Source organism: Aquarana catesbeiana, linkage group LG02 (genome assembly GCF_042186555.1).
Source record: "Aquarana catesbeiana isolate 2022-GZ linkage group LG02, ASM4218655v1, whole genome shotgun sequence".
Lineage (NCBI taxonomy): Eukaryota > Metazoa > Chordata > Amphibia > Anura > Ranidae > Aquarana > Aquarana catesbeiana.
In genome coordinates this window covers 209,658,349-209,677,827 of record NC_133325.1, presented here as the reverse complement: position 1 = coordinate 209,677,827, position 19,479 = coordinate 209,658,349, and positions in this window count along the sequence as shown.

Genomic DNA, 19,479 nt, shown 5'->3' with positions numbered 1-19,479 from the left:
TGACAAGGTGCATTAGTAAATCAACCTTTTTGTGACCAGAATTGTTTAATCTTAGGACAGTCCCGTAAAACGTGTATAAGGTTACTTTTGGTATCATTGCATCCCTGTCATCTCTGTAAGCCCACGGTCACACCGGTGTGACTCCATCCACATTACACCAATTTTGAAAGTAGTTCATGCACTACTTTTTGCAAGTTCAGGCTCGACTTGCATAGACATTTGTACATGAAGTCACAGATATCTTCCAAGTAGCACCTGAAGTAGCACTACTTTAAAATCCTGCTACTTCAAGTGAAGTAGCATAATTTCAATGTTGCAATTAGTGTGACCGTGGGCTCATTTCTCATTGGTACCTAGAAATATGCAAGAAAGCACAGCTGATAAAATAAAAATAAATGAATAACCCTTTCTGCGCTGATGAATATAATTAACTGTAAGAAAATTATATTTCAAAACTGTTATCCAAACAACTCATTCTTCTATCGATAACCAGCAGCTATAAATATAACTAAACTCTTAAGTATTATAACAAAATAATAGTTACCGTGCTGATCAAAAAAGTCATCCAAACAATACATGAAAATATTTTGAAACAAAATTTATTTCAAACAAAATAAGTTCAAATAAAGCAATCAACAGTTGAATGACTAAAAAGTTCCCATCACCAATATTATTCTTCCAAGTGTAGAATAATCTTTGATACAAGGTGACCACCACCACTAATTTGGGAAAAACGTTCTTACAAGAAGTATGTGCCTATCTCACTACAAGACTAGGCAAACACAGCTTATATTAATTCCAAAAACCTTCCAAACGGGTGCAGTCCACTTTAAGGCTTCACCTCCACCACTGTACTCTCCCCATTTTACGGTTAGATTTCATAGCCAGCATAAAAATAACACAAAAAAGAAAATACAAAATAGGGTCCCATAGTGTAGTATCCAAAGCATCTAAATGTATTTGACACAAGTAAGCAAGGTACTCACAAAAGCTAATTAAGCATACGCTTAAAATCAAGCATATACGGTAGACGTGTTGGCAACAGATATGCAAAGAAGTTGCCGCCCACCAGCCATTCCAATCCATTCTAGCTCACAGAAACAACAAATATAACCGGACACAGTTCCTATTCATTCCCAGCTTCAGGTTTTCCCTACATGTTTCATGTGTTCTGACTTCATCAAAGGGAATGCCCAAATGCTGGAAAACCTCCTAAATATGCCCTATCACAGTCCCTGCAGGTTGGATCTCTATACACAGCAATCAGTGGTAACCAGCAGTGTCAATGCACTTACTTACACATTGAACCAATAACAGCTGTGTCCCACAAGGAGAGACATTCAATTCAACACACATATAATACAAATAAATTGAATAAAACATATAAGAGTATTCAATCCTCCAAAGACTGTATAATCTGCGCACTAATGCTGGATCTCAGTTCTTGCACCTCTTGGATCAGCAGTCTCTATGCTCTCGGGATAAGCTCCTTAGGACTTCTTATGAATACAGCAACATAAGCAGTTCCTTGCTAGCAAGATCTGTACATCCTCACACTTCATCCTCAGCTGTCCTATCACTCCGTTACTTTAGCCGTGGCATAACCATGACAACTCAAACATTTTTCAGATGTTCCATGACTATTACTCCTCATTATACAAAATTCAACAGAATACGGCTGGCGTTTCCCTGCCCTCTCTGGATTCAGATGATGAATTAGCCTCCTATCTCAATAACACATATTTACCAACCTTAGATTCATCCACTAGCTCTGACTTATGCCACGTATACACGATCGGAAATTCCACCAGCAAAAGTCTGATGTGAGCTTTTGGTTGGAAATTCTGACCGTGTGTATGCTCCATCTGAATTTTGCTGGCGGAATTTCCACCAGCAAAAGATTGAGAGCAGATTCTCTATTTAAAGTTCCTATCGGAAATTCAGTTCGTCTGTATGAAATTCTGAAAAACGTGCATGCTCAGAATCAAGTATGAGACGGAAGTGCTCGGTCTCATAAAACTAGCGTTCGTAATGGAGATATCACATTCATCACGCTGTAAATTTTTGGATCTTTTAATGCAGCGCATTCTTTTGTTCTTTATAATGCTAGAAGAATGAAGTTGTTTTGCTGCTGATATTCACAAAGAGCTCTGACAAACTTATTTATTTATTATTTCTTGTGATCTCCTTAATAATATTTTTTAGTTTTTAAAGCCAGATCTCCATAATAATGTTTAGAATTATTTTTTATAGTGATTTTTTCCTTTTTTATTTAAATCAAGATCTCCTTTTTTTGATTATTTTAAAATTATTTTCTAGTGATCTCCATATATTGTTTTTTTGTGTCAAGTTACCACAACAACATTATTATCTTGTATTTTTTAACCTCAAAGAGGTTGGTGTCACTTGTTAATTTGACATTGCATTTTTAAAATATACCTGCCTACTCACAAACAAACTGTCCTTTTTTAATAAAAACAAATAGGCAAGTATTTGCTGAAAACAAAATTACCATTTATTCTGGGTCATAACAAAAGAAAAAGGAAAGGCAACGCTGGAGAAACTGCAAAAATTTGCGAAGTCTTTGGACCCCAGGGCAGACATCAACTATTTGAAAAAGGAAATTGGTAGCCTGAGGAGTCCATACAATAGGGAGCACAATCTGGTCCTGGACTCCGAGAGATCAGGAACAGCAGCAGATCACATATATGTCCCCAGGCTGTGGTATTCAACAGCCTGCATCTTCTGTCAGACCAGACTGAACCCAGGCCATCACTCTCTTGTCTTACTTGCACGCTTCTCTGCATGCTGTGGCTTTGTTCATAGAGTTGTGGCAGGAGGTGGAGGAGGTGGAGGAGGAGGAGGAGGATGGACAAACTCAGAAAGGTGTGTATTTTCTGTCAGTTGGCCACTCAACCCCTTATTTAGGGTCTGTAAAATTATGTTCTCACAGATGAGGCATTGGCCCTCCTCCATTGCCTGCATTTTCACTGCTACTATGCAGACATAGCCCTCTTGAATGCTGGGGGGGTCTCTCAGGGTTGCATGAGCATCCCAAATGAGGGCAAGTGCTGCCTCTTCCACGTTCCTCCCCTTCCTGGGCCTTTTGGGTGGAAAGCGGAGGGGAGGGACCTGGGATTTGGTCAGTCCACTGGGCCCAGCCACCTCCTGGCTGCCACTTCCCCTGCCACCTCCTGCCTGCCACATTCCAGACCTTCATCCTGGCTGAGGCTTTCCTGTGTATAAAAAAGGGACATCGTTTTAGTTTTTGCTTCATCAATCACACACAATTTTCAGCTCATGACTGCTGCAAATTGAATGTTAATAAATAGAAAAGGCTATCATTCTGACCCCAGCATTTTTCATTCTTGTCCCAATCGTTTTTGGCCACTACTGTCTATTGATATGTAAAACACTTTTTGTTCAATCATTAATTTCTTATCAATAATAACATCTAGTTAACATCATTAATTTTAGAGTCAAATATATTTTTATTAAGTTTACAAGGTTATACAGAGCCATTAAACATTGGCAAAACGTAATATACAGCGATTAGCATGGTAGAAATCAGTTCGCCTGTGTACAAACTATACATATAAAAGAGCAGAGTATGTAAAAATGAATGAATATTAGTTTGGTTTATTTTCGATCCCATGAATAATATATAAACCATGTAACAGAACAACTACAGTTCGTTAATTTCAACGCCTGCTGTTTATATCGTAGGAGAGAGGGGAAGGAGAGAATGGTGAAATAAAGAAAAAGAGAGAAGGGAGGAAAGAAGGTAGGGAGCAGGTAAGAGTAGAAGGGTCAAGTCGAGCTGGCAGGCCCTGGGGCAACACATTGGGAGCTCTGGGTGGGATTTATTGAGTCAGGTGGCTTTAGCAGGTTTTTCAGAGCATTTGAGGTGGCATAATCAATCCAGATTAGCCACATAGTTTTGAATTTATCGTAGGTGTCATTGTCTAAGGCGATCATCTCCTCCATTCGCATGATATCATTAACAATGGAGACCCAGGAGGAAAGCGGTGGGGTAGTAGTAGTCTTCCAGTAAAGTGGTATGAGTTGCCTAGCTGCTGAGAGAAAAAAACGAAGCAGGGTTCGTTTCTGAGAGGGTATTGAACCATGGACAGCAGCGCCACTTCAGGCGTGGGCGTCATAGGTCTATCGTAGAGGCTACTGTATACGGTAAAAACCTGTGACCATAATGGCTAGATGGCGTTGCAGTTCCACCATATGTGGAGATAACTTCCCTCTGGATCTCCACATCTCCAGCAAGTCGTGACAGTAGAGGGAAAACATTTTTGTAACGATTGGGGGTCCCTATACCATCGTGCCAAGAGCTTAAAATTTTTTTCTTGTATATGGCAAGAGATGGAGGACTTGTGTGTAAAGTGAAAAGACTTTTGCCAGTCATCTGGTGAAAGATCTTTGCCTAGGTCAATGGCCCATCTCCTCGTGTAGGGTGGAAGTTGATCGTGAGTCAGTGAGTGTAATAATTTGTAAATGGTGGATAGTAGATGTCTGGGTGTTTCCGAGAGAGAACACAGCTGCTCGAAGTCTGTTAGGGATCTATGAGTGTGGGTAGAAGAGAATAGGTCAGAGCAAAAGGAGGAGATGCGTAGGGCTGTAAGCCAATTACCTTTGTCTCCCGGGAGAACCGGCATACCTGTGTTAGGGTGTATGAACGAGTTGGCTGTAGGCCAGGCATCTCGTGAATTTGGGCCCACTAGATTGGAGCCCATACCCTGGGGGAGGTCTGGATGATCGAAGAGCGAAGTAAGTGGTGAGGGGTCAGAAGATAATATTGTTAATAATTTCTTTCTATACCACAGGTGTAGTGCTGCAGTTGTTAATGGAGAGCAATTAGCTAGGGTGGAGAGCCCTCGACCATAACCCCAGAGCAGAGCTCGAAGGTCAGAAGTGGAGAGGTCTTGTTCTATGGCAGTGGATGCCTTGGGGAACGGGCGAGGGAACCACTCGAGGATCCTAGATAGGACTGCAGCCCTGTGGTACATTTCGAAGTCTGGGAGGCCAACCCCACCCCGGGTTTTAGGGTATGTCAGCAGGGCATGTCGGATACGAGACATCCCCTGTTGCCAGACAAAGCGTATAGACATAGATCGTAGAGAAGCAAATAACCACTGGGGGATAAGTATCGGAATCGTCTGGAAGACGTATAGAAGTTTAGGGAGTGTATCCATTTTTAATGTATTGATACGGCCGAACCAGGGTAGTGGAGTCTGATTCCATGTATCTAATTCTTTCCGGATTCGGGATAGGAGAGGAGGGTAATTGAGGTTGTATAGGTCGGCTAGGTTGGATGGGATGGTGACTTCAAGGTAGGAGATGCCCTTTGTTGCCCACTGGAATGGAAAATTAGTCCGTAATTGTGTGAGGGTAGAGGGGGTTAGGGATATGTTAAGGGCTTCTGTCTTAGACATATTGAGCTTAAAATTACTTAAGTCTGCAAATCTGCGGAACTCTTGCATTAAGGAGGGTAGGGAGGTATGGGGTTGTTGAATGTAGACAAGGAGGTCATCTGCATAGTGTGAAAGTTTAACTTCAGATGATGGCGTCGGTATTCCCATAATGTTGTTGTTTTGCCTAATGGCCGTAGCCAAGTGCTCCATCACTAGGACAAAGAGCAAGGGAGATAACGGGCAACCCTGCCTTGTTCCATTGGATATCACGAATGGGGTGGATGCGGAACCATTGACCAGGACAGAGGCTGTGGGATGAGAATAGAGCGCCATCACTTTGGATATAATTGAGGGACCGAGTCCAATCTGTTCTAGCGAGAGGCGTAGAAATTGCCAGTTAACCCGGTCAAACGCCTTTTCAACGTCGAAAGAGAGGATGCAGGCCTTCAGGTTGTGTTTGCGTATATAAGAAATCAGGTGGATCGTTTTTGTGGTATTGTCCCTGGCCTCCCTACCAGGGACAAAGCCCACTTGATCTCTGTGTATAATGGAGGGTAGGAGGGGTGAGAGGCGATTGGCTAGGATCTTGGCAAAGAGTTTAACGTCCACATTAAGGAGGGAAGTAGGCCTATAACTAGTACATTGAGAGGGGTCTTTTCCGGGTTTAGGTATTACTGAGATGGTGGCAGATAGGAGGGATTTGGAGAGGGGATGATCATCATCTAGATAGTTAAACACTGCTGCGAGAAGTGGGACTAATGAATGGGCAAATAATTTGTAGAATCTGGGTGAGAAGCCATCCGGCCCCGGGCATTTACCAGATTTCAATCCTTTAATAGCCAATAGGAAGTCTGAAGACGTCAGGACTTCCTCTAAAGCTGTGGAAGTGGGGGGATCTATTCGCGGGAGGGCTGTTTCTGAGATATAATTTCCCATGTCAGGGAGTTGTGAGTCTTGTCGTGGGGATTGTTGAGGTCGTGTGGGGAGGTTATATAATTGAGAATAATAGTGTTGGAAAGCATCTGCAATGCCCCTAGGAGTTCTGATCTTTTGTTGGTTTGTGTTGCAAATGAACGGTATGGGGCGTCGGGGGGGACGAGGGTGCAGAACCTTAGCTAGATGTTGTCCGCATTTATTAGCTAGCATGTAGTGACGATTTCGTCCTTTGTCTCTGGCTATAAGAGTGTTTGCATCAAGGATGAGGAGTAGGTCTCTGCGGGCGTTGGAGAGATCCACAAAGGTACTATGCGCGAGGTCTTTCTTATGTGTGCTTTCTAAGGTGTGAATAGAAGATAGTAGTTTGACAATGTCGGTCGATCTAGCCTTCTTTAATCGTGCACCATGTTGGATGAAAATTCCCCGTAACACACATTTCATGGCTTCCCACTTGGTAAGGGGGTTAGTGTCATCTGAACGGTGGTCATGAACAAAGTTTCAAATTGCCTGCTGGATGTCTGTCACACAAAGGCTATCTTTTAGTAAATTGTCATTTAGACGCCAGGAAAATGTTTTGTGTGCTTTAGGTGGGTGGGCTAAACTTAAATGGGCTGGGGCGTGGTCTGACCACAAGATGTTACCCAGGGAAGCTTGTATAGGGACATCAAGTAGGGATTGGGATACTAGGAAATAGTCAATGCGACTATATGAGTTATGAGCGACCGAATAACAGCTGTAGTCTCTCTGGAATGGGTGTTGAACCCGCCAGACATCCACTAATTGGGCAGAGTGTAAGAGCGATTTGATATGTGTGAGGGTGGAGTGTGATATAGCAGACTTACCCGTGGAGGTGTCCACGGCTGGCGAAAGGGTCACGTTGAGGTCTCCTCCTACAATAAAACAGGGGCCCCCAAACGAGATTAGTTTGTCTATAAGCATGGAGAAAAAACTCCCTTGGTCCTGGTTTGGTCCGTACACATTAGCAACTGTAAAAATAGAGAGGTTAGATTTTAGTTTAAGAAAGATAAAGCGACCATCAGGGTCTATCAAGGTATCCAACACTTCTGGGTGAAAGGATTTGTGGAAAGCTATAGACACTCCTTTGGATTTAGTAAGTGGGTTAGTGCTATGGAACCATTTATGGAAATGGGGGTTATTCAAGGCTGGGATGGCCGAGCCCTTAAAATGTGTTTCTTGAAGGAGTAAGATTTGAGTTTTGGCTTTGTGGAAATGATATAACACTTGGCTTCTTTTCTCAGGGGTGTTAAAACCTCTGCAATTAAAGGAGGTTAAGGTAATGTGATCTAGTGGAGGCATGAGAGCAATGGGGCGGAAACAAGCCCAAGATCTCTCGCCAGAACTCCAATGATCCCTACGTGACCCAGGACTTGCCTTGCATGGGGGGAGAGGGAGAGAGAGGGGAAAAGAACGAAGGTTGGGTAAAGAGAAGGAGTGGGGATAGAAGAAGTGAGAAAAGCAAAGAAGGTGGGCAGAAACCGTCTCAGGCATGCAAAAACAAAACATATCCACCAGGTAGACGGAAAGAGCCACCATGAGAAACAAAGGTGGAAAAGGAGGTTGAAACCACGGAGTGGTAATCTAAAACAAATCATGGGGTATAATCGCATATTAACTGGATAGAAAATACTAAATAATGTAAACAGTGCAGTAATAAGCACTATTGGTCCTAAGTGGGGTTCAAACGTGGTAAGCGCACAAAGCGCCCCCCGGTCCCGGGATCCCCACCGTATAGATAGCACAAATAACCTGAGAACAATGCTCACAAACATCTCTAGGTATGGGCGTAATGTGGCGGCCCTAATATGACACGTCTGCCTTTCTTCCGCACCACTTCAAAAATGCTTTATGAAGCACGGGAGTCCTCCGTGTACTCAAACAGCGCACGGGGAGTCACATAGGTGGAAGGGGGAGGAGGGGGGCGAAAACCCCCTTACATACTGGGAGGAATGGTATTTTCCACATCCTCAAAATGGATTCCCATGTCCCTTTTAAGCTCTGCAATCTCCTGCCTGTATGCTTTTTCCATGCGGGCGGTGTAATGTTCAAAATCGGCTTTTGTTGGGAGGGAGTGTATATATGTATGGAGGGATCGCATCTGCGATTCTAAGTCCCATCCGTCTCCTGAGTTCAGGGATGTCTGTGAATGATTGTAGGGGCTGTGTGGGCTGTGCTGGCTCTGTAGCGTGGGCTTAAGATCAGCTAGTGAGGCAGAGCGAGCCCTAGAGCGTACCTGTGTGATGTCTGAAGGCTCAGAGCGGGCGGGGGACGGAGGTGCCGGCGCCATCTTAGGCTGTCCCTGTGAGCTGTAGGCCGCAGAAGCTCTGGTCACAAATCTGCCCAGATCACTCTGTGTACGATCGCCGACGGGCTTGGGGTGCTCCTTGGGCTTTCCTTTGCCCATCTGTGCGGTTTAGGAGCGGTGTGAGGCGGGATGTCCTTGTTGTAGCTCCGTGGAGATCCGTGGGACCGGGAGCCGCTGTGAAGTGCGACCTACGGCTCCATGCGCTAGGCCACGCCCCCAACATCATTAATTTTAGGACAAGAATGTAGAAATATACTAGACTTGCCTCCAGCTGGGCTCCTCCACTTCTTCCCGGATGGAAGGCCCAGGTTGGTCCTCGGAAGCCTCAGCTGGTGGGGAAGGAAGTGTGGAAAGTGATGACCTCACTTCAATCTGGTCTTCCAGAAAACGCATTTTGTTGTAGTACCACAAACTGGGTACATACATGTCCTCTGCTGCTGCTCCTGACCTCTGGGATGCCAGGACCTTTTTATGCTCGTTCTTGTATGTGCTCCTCAAGCTACCAATTTTCCTGTACAAAAAATTGCTGTCTGTGTTGGGAAACTCCGTCTTCACAAATTCCAACAGTTTCTCCAGCGCTGCCTTCCTAGCTGGTCTGTTATGCTATAAATTATGTTTGACTTGCCACAAACTGGGCAGCTCCCTGAACCTATCGATAAACTGGCTCATAAACTCAGGCTTTTTGAATGGATTCATTATTCCTGCAAGACAAAAAACAAGAGAAAAATACTAATGTCAGGCTAACCTCTCATAATCTTATCACAATATAGGCCTCAATCTAGAAGCAGTATAGGCCACTGATGACCCAAGTTAAAATGTTACCTTCATTCTCACGATCGCCACTTCCTCCACTCACAGAACGTAAGTCCGATGCACGTGCGTTACGCTTTATATACACTGTGCATGCATGTAACTCTGCCCGCGTTGCCCGCCCCTGATGTTCTTTCTAAAATATTCCCTGCCCCTTCTCTTTCAGCGCAGTGGGAGAGGACATGGCGGAGACACAGCAGGTGTGTAATTCAGTAACGATGAGGAAAGCCCGGAGACAGAAACGTCCCGATCCCGGAGGAGATATAAGGCCTCAAATATGTCCTTTGTAGAGATGGCAGAGATGGTGGACATCTTGAAGAGGGCCGACTATGATGGGAAGTATGGACCGTACACCAACCCTAACATGAGAAAGGCCAAGATCATGTCTAAAGTTGTGAGAAGTCTGCACAGGAATTTTGGGGTATGACAATCCAAGGAGCAATTGAGGAAACGCTGGTCAGACCTGAACTTAAAGGAGCAAGATCAATACAGAAAGATCAAGAAACTGCTTCTAAAAAGTAAGTAGTTGTTCTGTGTTCCTATTATTATTACTACTTGCATGCTGCTCCATGTGCTTTTCTTTACTGTTGTACAGTTGTAAATGGCAACTTTCAGGCTCGTGGGCAGATTTTTTGCAGATACAGGGTTAACTACATTTAGTCATGCCTATTTGTATTATTTGTATTAAAATAAGTTTAGTACATTGTTGTCTAGATGTGTTTGTAACTAGAATGAAATGCAAACTTGATTCAGTGTAATGTAAGGAGAGGACACTCAGCAGCTGTTTATACATCTGGACTCAGGAGCACTAGTGTGGGACACCAGAGAAAACTTTTTAAGGTGTCCCACACAGGCGCTCCAGGGGATACTAGGGGTGTCTCCATGTGTAATTTTTTGTCCAAAAAAGTTAAGTATTCCAGCTTTGGTAAGGGAAAAAATCATGTATTCAGCTTGGAACTGTGCCAAAACAGACAATTGTACCACACTTCCAAGCAATGTTTCATATTCCTATTTCTGGCCTCAAATATCTGTGTGCCAAGTATACCTTTTGTTTAATTCTCATAGGGCAGAAAAGACTCATCCTGGGACAAAAGGACATCTGAGGACACCAGGAACCCCCCACCTCCTAAAGAAGGCTAACTCATCACACCACAACCTGAGGATGTAGAGGAAGGAGAGGTGGATAAAGTGTGCGAAATAGTGACCACAACAGGTCAGCGTCTGAGACCACAGCTTCAGGTAATAGGTGATGTGCATGTTGTGGAAGAACAATCTCCTCATTTCACCAGTGCAAGTGCACAAATCCTAATCCTGGACATAATGGTGTGTAGTTGCGATTTAGACATCATAAAGCAAAAAACCAATGATGTTGAACAAAAAATGAAGAACATGATTGATGTATTAGGGAGAATCTAAATAACAACAAAATGACACCATTTTAAACTTTTTTGGAGAAATTTCCTAAAGTTTTAATACACTTTAAAAGCCAAATTTTGAAGCTGCACACAGAGTGTCAACATGTGCTATCTGCCATCATGGGATATCAATGTACTTCCTCGCAACCTAAGTAGGTGTGAGGAAAGGGTTTCACCCCCAAAACACGTCCTTTGATCCCCCATGATGGTAGCTAGCAAATGTTGACATTAGGCATGGGATCAGGAGGGAAATCCCCATTTTGAATCCCAATTTTTGTGCATCTTCAAAATTTGGCTTTTACAGGGGTGACATCACCCCATCTGATGAAGGCAAGATCAACACAGTTTTGACATACTCATGTCTGATATTGCCTTCACTTTTAGTACATTGAACTTTGTAAGCTCCAGAGTTGTGTATGTTATGGTTTGAAACATGCCTGTTAAAGCAAAATATAAAACTAAAAATGTCAAACTTAATTAAACAAAGATGTATTTTTGGTGGAAAAATGTTTTACAACGCACATGTGAATGTGCATGGAGTAAAAGTTTTTATACTCAACAATGTGTGGCTTCTTCTTTCAATGCTCAGTAGCTGTTTTTGTATTAAGTTGGTGTTTACAGTGACAATGGGGGTTATTTAATAAAGCAAAATCCACTTGACACTACAAGCGCACTAGGAGAACCTAGGAGACAGCTAAAAGAAACACAAGCAGTAAATCAAATTCAAGATGATTTCACAAAATTTGCTGGCATTGCAATGGCCCCCCTACCCGTAAAATAGTCCAGATACTTTTGCGCTTTGGAGGGGCAAGCCAGGATGGCCAGCTTCCAGGGCCATCATTGGATTTATGTCTTGAATTGTGGCCTCAGGCCCAACTGAGGCCACATAATTTATCCTTAAATAACTATGTAGAATACAGCATGCTAGCACTATGTGATTCAGTTTATACTCCGCCATGTTGATTGCCATAAGGAATAGGTGGAACCGGCTGGCCATTATATCAAAAGCATTCTCCACCACTCTTCTGGCTCTGGCCAGCCGGTAATTAAAAACCCTCTTCTCCAGGGTGAGGGTTCTCTGGGGGAATGGCCTCATCAGATGTTCACCCAGACCAAATGCTTCATCTTCGACAAACACAAATGGGAGTCCTTCCACGTTCTCTTCAGTAGGGATGAGCTTCGAGTTTGAGTCAAACCCATGTACGACTCGAACGTCGCATGTTCGACGACCCAGCCAATTATCGCCCTATCTCACTTTTAAACTCAGATGCCAAAATATATGCCAAGCTTCTAGCTAATCGACTTGCCACCCTTATCCCTCTTCTAGTTCATAATGACCAAGTTGGCTTTGTGATGGGCAGACAGGCTTCCGATATCACCAGAAGATTCTTGGATCTTATAGAATGGTCTGAGCAATGTTGAATGCCTTCTCTGCTGCTCTCCTTAGACACAGAGAATACATTCAACAGGGTCCACTGGGGCTACCTATCAGTGGTTTTAGATAAATTTGGAATACTAGACAGAATAAATTCAGCTATCCAAGCTTTATACACTGTCCCAAGTGCTAGAGTCTGGCCCTCGGGCTTTCTCTCTAAACCTTTAAAAATCACAAATGGCACCCGTCAAGGATGCCCTCTCTCCCCCTTATATTCACCCTCATTATGGAACCACTAGCCCAAGCCATACGATCTGACTGAATGATATCTGGAGTCAAGATTGGAAACACAGAATACAAAATAGGCTTATATGCCAACGATGTACTACTATCATTAACAAATCCCCTCAATTATCTCCCTGCACTACAAGATAAGTTAGATAGTTTCAGTAAGGCCTAACCCTATAAAATGAATCACTCCAAATCTCAGATGATCCCAATATGCCTAGATAGCCACACTAAATCGAAGATCTTAGAAACGTCTCTTTTCTTGTGGGCTCCATCCTCTTCTCTTACGTACCTAGCTATCCAGCTGATGTCACCAAGCTCCGGAATCCTCTGGTACAATTATAACAACCTACTAACAAGCTGACTAAACTTTGTGAATAATTTAAGTCCACTTTTGCATCTTGGGCAGGCCGTATAACATTATGTAAGATGTTTTTACTCCCTCATGTGTTAAACATGTTTAGAACACTACCTTTACCATTTCTCTCTTTTCATCTTTGCACCATTAAAAAGAATGTATTGTATTCACTCCTCCATTCTTTCTGCACCAAGAAAGTCTTTGGGTATGGGAGCACCTAATATCAAAATATTCTATAAAGCATCTATCCTAGCACAGGCTAAACAGCTCTGGTCCCCCTCATCTTGTACCGCCTGGAAACAAATTGAGACCCATGTACTTTGGATACCTTAATAGCCACATCCAGAGTTTGGAACTCAGTTATGCAACCTTCAAAAGGTACTTCCTGTAATAATATGCCCAAACCATTGTGACTCCATTTTGATATGCTTTGCCATTTCAGTATACAAGATTTTGTCATTTTAGCTTAAATCTGCAAATACGAAAGAACGCTTAGAAAAATGCTTGCACAAGCACTGTACTCTATATATATCATTGTGGGTTGGTTTGTCATTTCCTGTTCCCTGTTCTGTTAGGCCATGAGACAGGATGCATGACTTATAAATCATAACCATATGGTCTGTTGACTCATGTGAACTCATGATAAATGTATCTTAGGGGTCATTGACTTGTATAACCATATATTTTATACAAATACATCATTTACTAACCACTCACCTTTTCCCTCTTTTGATTGGTAAGTTGAACCATATATAAGCTATATACACACCTAATAAAGGCAGACATCTTAGGAATGCACAACCTGCCTCTCGTTTCATTTGGTTTCTCCAGATATCTGAGGGCCCTGTTGGTGTACCTACAGAAGGGGTGGTTGTTCAGAATACTTACTATTTAATTTCAAATGGGGGCTCGTCCCGGATAAGACAGTCATCTATGGTGGGTAGGCTTTTGTCTATTTTGACAAGTTCTTCCTTACCCTGGCTCTGGTAAAGTCTTAGCCTTTTAAATTTAAAGAGAAAGGAAAGACGTATCACGCCTTAATAGACACACCCACGGGAGTGTTACATTGTGGGTTCTGTGGGAGACCCGAGTCTTTATTTAAGAGTCCATATATTAGAAACTGCAGTTCAGTATCCTTTTGGGAAGGGTATTTAGGTAACCAACAGCGCCCGCTAAATCTTTGCTTCTCTTTCTGTTGTATAGAAGTATTAAGTTAATTTGTTGTGTAGATACACTGACTGTAAGGTAGGACAGTCAAAGTGGTCTACAGTATTTTGCACTATGGGTGTATGTATGTTCATATAATCTGCTAAGTTTTTTTTAAAGAATGAAAGAAGGTATGGTGAAAATTTCAAATGTTGTTTTGTCATTACTTAAGGTGTTAAAAAGTCTAAAGAAATTAAGAAATGTTGTTGCTGTGGTGCATATGGGAAAAAGAGGTTTTGGCTATGCAAATTTCAATTTAGAATGGATATTTATATTTTTGCTGAGTGTCAACAAATATCTTAAGAGAACAAAATAGACATACAGTGTATAAAGAGAATGGATATTAAATGGCCAGTCAGTACAGTAAAAGTAAAATAGTATATGAGTTGTATGAGGTCTCCCCTTTACCAATATTTGTTTATAGAATTGTAATTATAAGTGCTTATTTGTTTGCAAGATGTGTAATTGTTTGAAGTACATTTTTTTGATGACTCTTTGAAGGTAAAAAGAATAGTATTTTGAAGGTTGCAAAAGAATGTGTTAGGTGTGCTGGGGGTTTGTGTAAGGAAAGGGAATGTTCTGAGAACACCCTATTTTGTGATGAGGATAAAGTAAGTGACTTTAAAGGAGTTTTTAATGAAGACATCCTACATTGTAGAGAATAAAGCAAGTTAGGTTTTGAAGGTGAAGAGGAAGAGAGGAGTTATTTATGAATGAAAGTTAAATTAAATTAGGAAAAAAAGAGAGCAGCAAAGAAAAACTTGGAGTATTAAGGTCTAGGGATTGCATTGGAAAAGTTAATAGAACTTATCACTTCTGGGGCCAGGTGGAGCTCACATCTAGAATAGGGATGAGCTTCGAGTTCGAGTCGAACTCATGTTCGACTCGAACATTGGCTGTTCGCAAGTTCGCCGAACAGCGAACAATTTGGGGTGTTCGCGGCAAATTCGAATTTGCCGCGGAACACCCTTTAAAAGTCTATGGGAGAAATGAAAAGTGCTAATTTTAAAGGCTTATATTCATAGTATTGTCATAAAAAGTGTTTGGGGACCTGGGTCCTGCCCCAGGGGACATGGATCAATGCAAAAAAAGTTTTAAAAACGGACGTTTTTTCAAGAGCAGTGATTTTAATAATGCTTAAAGTCAAACAATAAAAGTGTAATATCCCTTTAAATTTCGTACCTGGGGGGTGTCTATAGTATGCCTGTAAAGGGGCGCATGTTTCCTGTGTTTAGAACAGTCTGACAGCAAAATGACATTTTGAAGGAAAAACCCATTTAAAACTACCCGCGGCTATTGCATTGCCGATAATACACATAGAAGTTCATTGATAAAAATGGCATGGGAATTCCCCAAAGGGGAATCCCGAACCAAAATTTAAAAAAAAAATGACGTGGGAGTCCCCCTAAATTCCATACCAGGCCCTTCAGGTCTGGTATGGATTTTAAGGGGAACTCCGCGCCAAAAAAAAAAAAAAACGGCATGGGGTCCCCCCAAAAATCCATACCAGACCCTTATCCGAGCACGCAACCTGGCAGGCCGCAGGAAAAGAGGGGGGGACGAGAGTGCGGCCCCCCTCCTGAACCGTACCAGGCCACATGCCCTCAACATTGGGAGGGTGCTTTGGGGTAGCCCCCCAAAACACCTTGTCCCCATGTTGATGAGGACAAGGGCCTCATCCCCACAACCCTGGCCGGTGGTTGTGAGGGTCTGCGGGCGGGGGGCTTATCGAAATCTGGAAGCCCCCTTTAACAAGGGGACCCTCAGATCCCGGCCCCCCCGTGTGAAATGGTAAGGGGGTACTTACCCCTACCAATTCACTAAAAAACTGTCAAAAATGTTAAAAATGACAAGAGACAGTTTTTGACAATTCCTTTATTTAAATGCTTCTTCTTTCTTCTATCTTCCTTCATCTTCTGGTTCTTCTGGCTCTTCTGGTTCTTCCTCTGGCGTTCTCGTCCAGCATCTCCTCCGCGGCCTCTTCTATCTTCTTCTCCTCGGGCCGCTCCGCACCCAAGGCATGGGGGGAGGCTCCCGATCTTCTCTTCTTCTTTTCTTCTCTTCTTCTCTTCTTCATTTTCTTCTCCGGGCCGGGTGACGTCACAGGGAAGTCCCGTCAAGTCACCGTGCGTCAGAGGGGGCTGGGTCACCGGGTGGCCCCGCCCCCGTTATTTAAGAACTGTCAGACGAGGAGCGCCGTCACACAGCGGGAGCCTCCCTCCATGCCAGCATGGGAGAAGAAGAGAAGAAGAGAAGAAAAGAAGAAGAGAAGAGCGGGAGCCTCCCCCCCATGCCATGGGTGTGGAGCGGCCCGAGGAGAAGAAGATAGAAGACACCGCGGAGGAGATGCTGGACGAGAATGCCGGAGGAAGAACCAGAAGAACCAGAAGAACCAGAAGAAGAAGATGAAGGAAGATAGAAGAAAGAAGAAGCATTTAAATAAAGGAATTGTCAAAAACTGTCTCTTGTCATTTTTAACATTTTTGACAGTTTTTTTTGTGAAATGGTAGGGGTACTCTTGTACCCCTTACCATTTCACACAGGGGGAGGGCCGGGATCTGGGGGCTTCCAGATTCCGATAAGCCCCCCACCCGCAGACCCCCACAACCACCGGCAAGGGTTGTGGGGATGAGGCCCTTGTCCCCATCAACATGGGGACAAGGTGTTTTGGAGGGCTACCCCAAAGCACCCTCCCAATGTTGAGGGCATGTGGCCTGGTACGGTTCAGGAGGGGGGGCGCACTCTCGTCCCCCCCTCTTTTCCTGCGGCCTGCCAGGTTGCGTGCTCGGATAAGGGTCTGGTATGGATTTTTGGGGGGACCCCACGTCATTTTTTTTTTTAAATTTTGGCCGGGATTCCCCTTAATATCCATACCGGACCTGAAGGGCCAGGTATGGAATTTAGGGGGACTCTCATGTCATTTTTTTTTTTTAATTTTGGTTTGGGGTTCCCCTTTGGGGAATTCCCATGCCGTTTTTATCAATGAACTTCTATGTGTATTGTCGGCAATGCAATAGCCGCGGGTAGTTTTAAATGGGTTTTTTCCTTCAAAATGTAATTTTGCTGTCAGACTGTTCTAAACACAGGAAACATGCGCCCCTTTACAGGCATACTATAGACACCCCCCAGGTACGAAATTTAAAGGGATATTACACTTTTATTGTTTGACTTTAAGCATTATTAAAATCACTGCTCCTGAAAAAACGTCCGTTTTTAAAACTTTTTTTTGCATTGATCCATGTCCCCTGGGGCAGGACTCAGGTCCCCAAACACTTTTTATGACAATAACTTGCATATTAGCCTTTAAAATTAGCACTTTTGATTATTCATGTTCGTGTCCCATAGACTTTAACGGTGTTTGCGTGTTCGAACAAACTTTTTTCCTGTTCGCATGTTCTGGTGCGAACTGAACAGGGGGGTGTTCGGCTCATCCCTAATCTAGAAGCTTGGGAACTCTGTGTTAGTTAAGATCCCCAGTTAAGGTCCATTATCAAAGGTAGCTACTGATATATCTTATGAAGGTTTCCATTATACAAGTCGATTCAATGCAGTTTAGAGACAAATGACACGCAAAAATAAAATAGTTTTAAAAATGGGAAGTGACATTCTGAGGTGTTTGAGATTTAAAGGGGATGTTGAATGTTGGACCACATCAATGGCGATGCATACCAAGCCTGGCGTGTGTCAATGTTTGCTGTAGCAACGCAGGAATATTCATTTTCATGTATTTATTGATTATGAAGTATATTTAAGGGATGATCAGGGTTCTGATTAGTGCAGCCTTTCACGCTATTGCCAGAGGCTGTCAGCAGACATAAACTAACAGTAACCAGAACCAAGGAGAAACTCAGTAAAGCAGAACTATCAATTCAGATAAGCTGACTGCAGCTTAACACCACTAAATTTAAATAGACATACCTGCTTAGGACAGGGTGGCTTTTTGTTCATGCATGAATATTTTATGTAGTTGTAATCACATGATTAGCAGATTAACATGTATTTTTGGCCATTGCAAGCAAATATAACTAAATGCCCCCATTGTATATTTAATAGACCTAAATGTAGCAAATAAAATAAGTTCATCATTAGGACTTACATACCGTACATCTTAATTCTGTTATTTAACCCTATTCTAGCAACCAATGACTTTACTATAATTTCTCACTTAATGCTAGATACCATCTATTATTTAATAAATACAAGAGGGCAAATCAGATTACCCCTCTAGTGTACACAGAAAGCCGCTGTATGTGGGTTTAAGTGTAGCAGACCATATAACAAAACTTTTGTTTTGTATTATTTCACTTTTCCCACTATTCTGAAATCATGCTAGTGACAGAAATAATTTAGATTTTTTGTGTTCCTGAAACATTACCATTCAAAGGAATTTTCTCATCTCTAAACAAATATGCTGGATGATTTTTAATTATCTCAATATAATCATTTTCAGAATAGTTTAGATGTAAATCAGGCATTTTATTAACTCAGTTTTAATACCACATCCAATTAATACCCATATATGTAGATATAGAACATTTTACCAGTCACATCATCATATTTATTTGGCTGTAAGATAATTATTGGAACCTTTTCTCTCACAGGGATATTGTTATAACAAAGTGACTTACAGTAATTTGATTATCTCGTGTAGTTATTCATGCCAAATTTTCAATTAAATTTCTTTTGCTCACCTTGATGAAAAATGAACAAGCATCCTCAAAAACCACTGAAAACTTTATGCTTTCAAATGTTCTTATAATGCACAATAAGCTAACATATACAGCTAATTTTGTTTTAATTTCATTAACAAATAAACTAGTTTATCCTAATACATTTGTCTGTTTCAAAATAAAGTAATATAATTTTAAAATAAATAATTAGCATGCATTACTTTGATAATGTTCAATAATAGTACGTTTTATAACTCAATAAATACAGTCAATTAAAAAGAGGTTGCCCTTTAATGCTGCAAGAAGGAGAGAGTAGTAACTGAGGCTAATTATTAACCCATGTCTTCTACCTCTAGCACACCCTGACTAGAAGGATCTATTGTGACCTCAATTGTGGAAAGAAGAAAATACAGCACAAGGAAGTGGGCATAAGAGTCTCAGCCCTAGACATTATGATCTGGGCTTGCCGACCTGCCATCCCAAAGCATGGGCATGCGTTTCCCTGGTTTGAGGTCTTGGGCCACATCAGAGGGCTCTGTGGACCACATGTGACCTGCTGGCCACAGTTTGAAAACCCCTGCTATAGACTCTATAACATCTGAGTACCAATCTTTCATCCATGTGGAACATTGGTATAGTGGGGATATTATGAGACATTTGCTCTACAACTAAGCC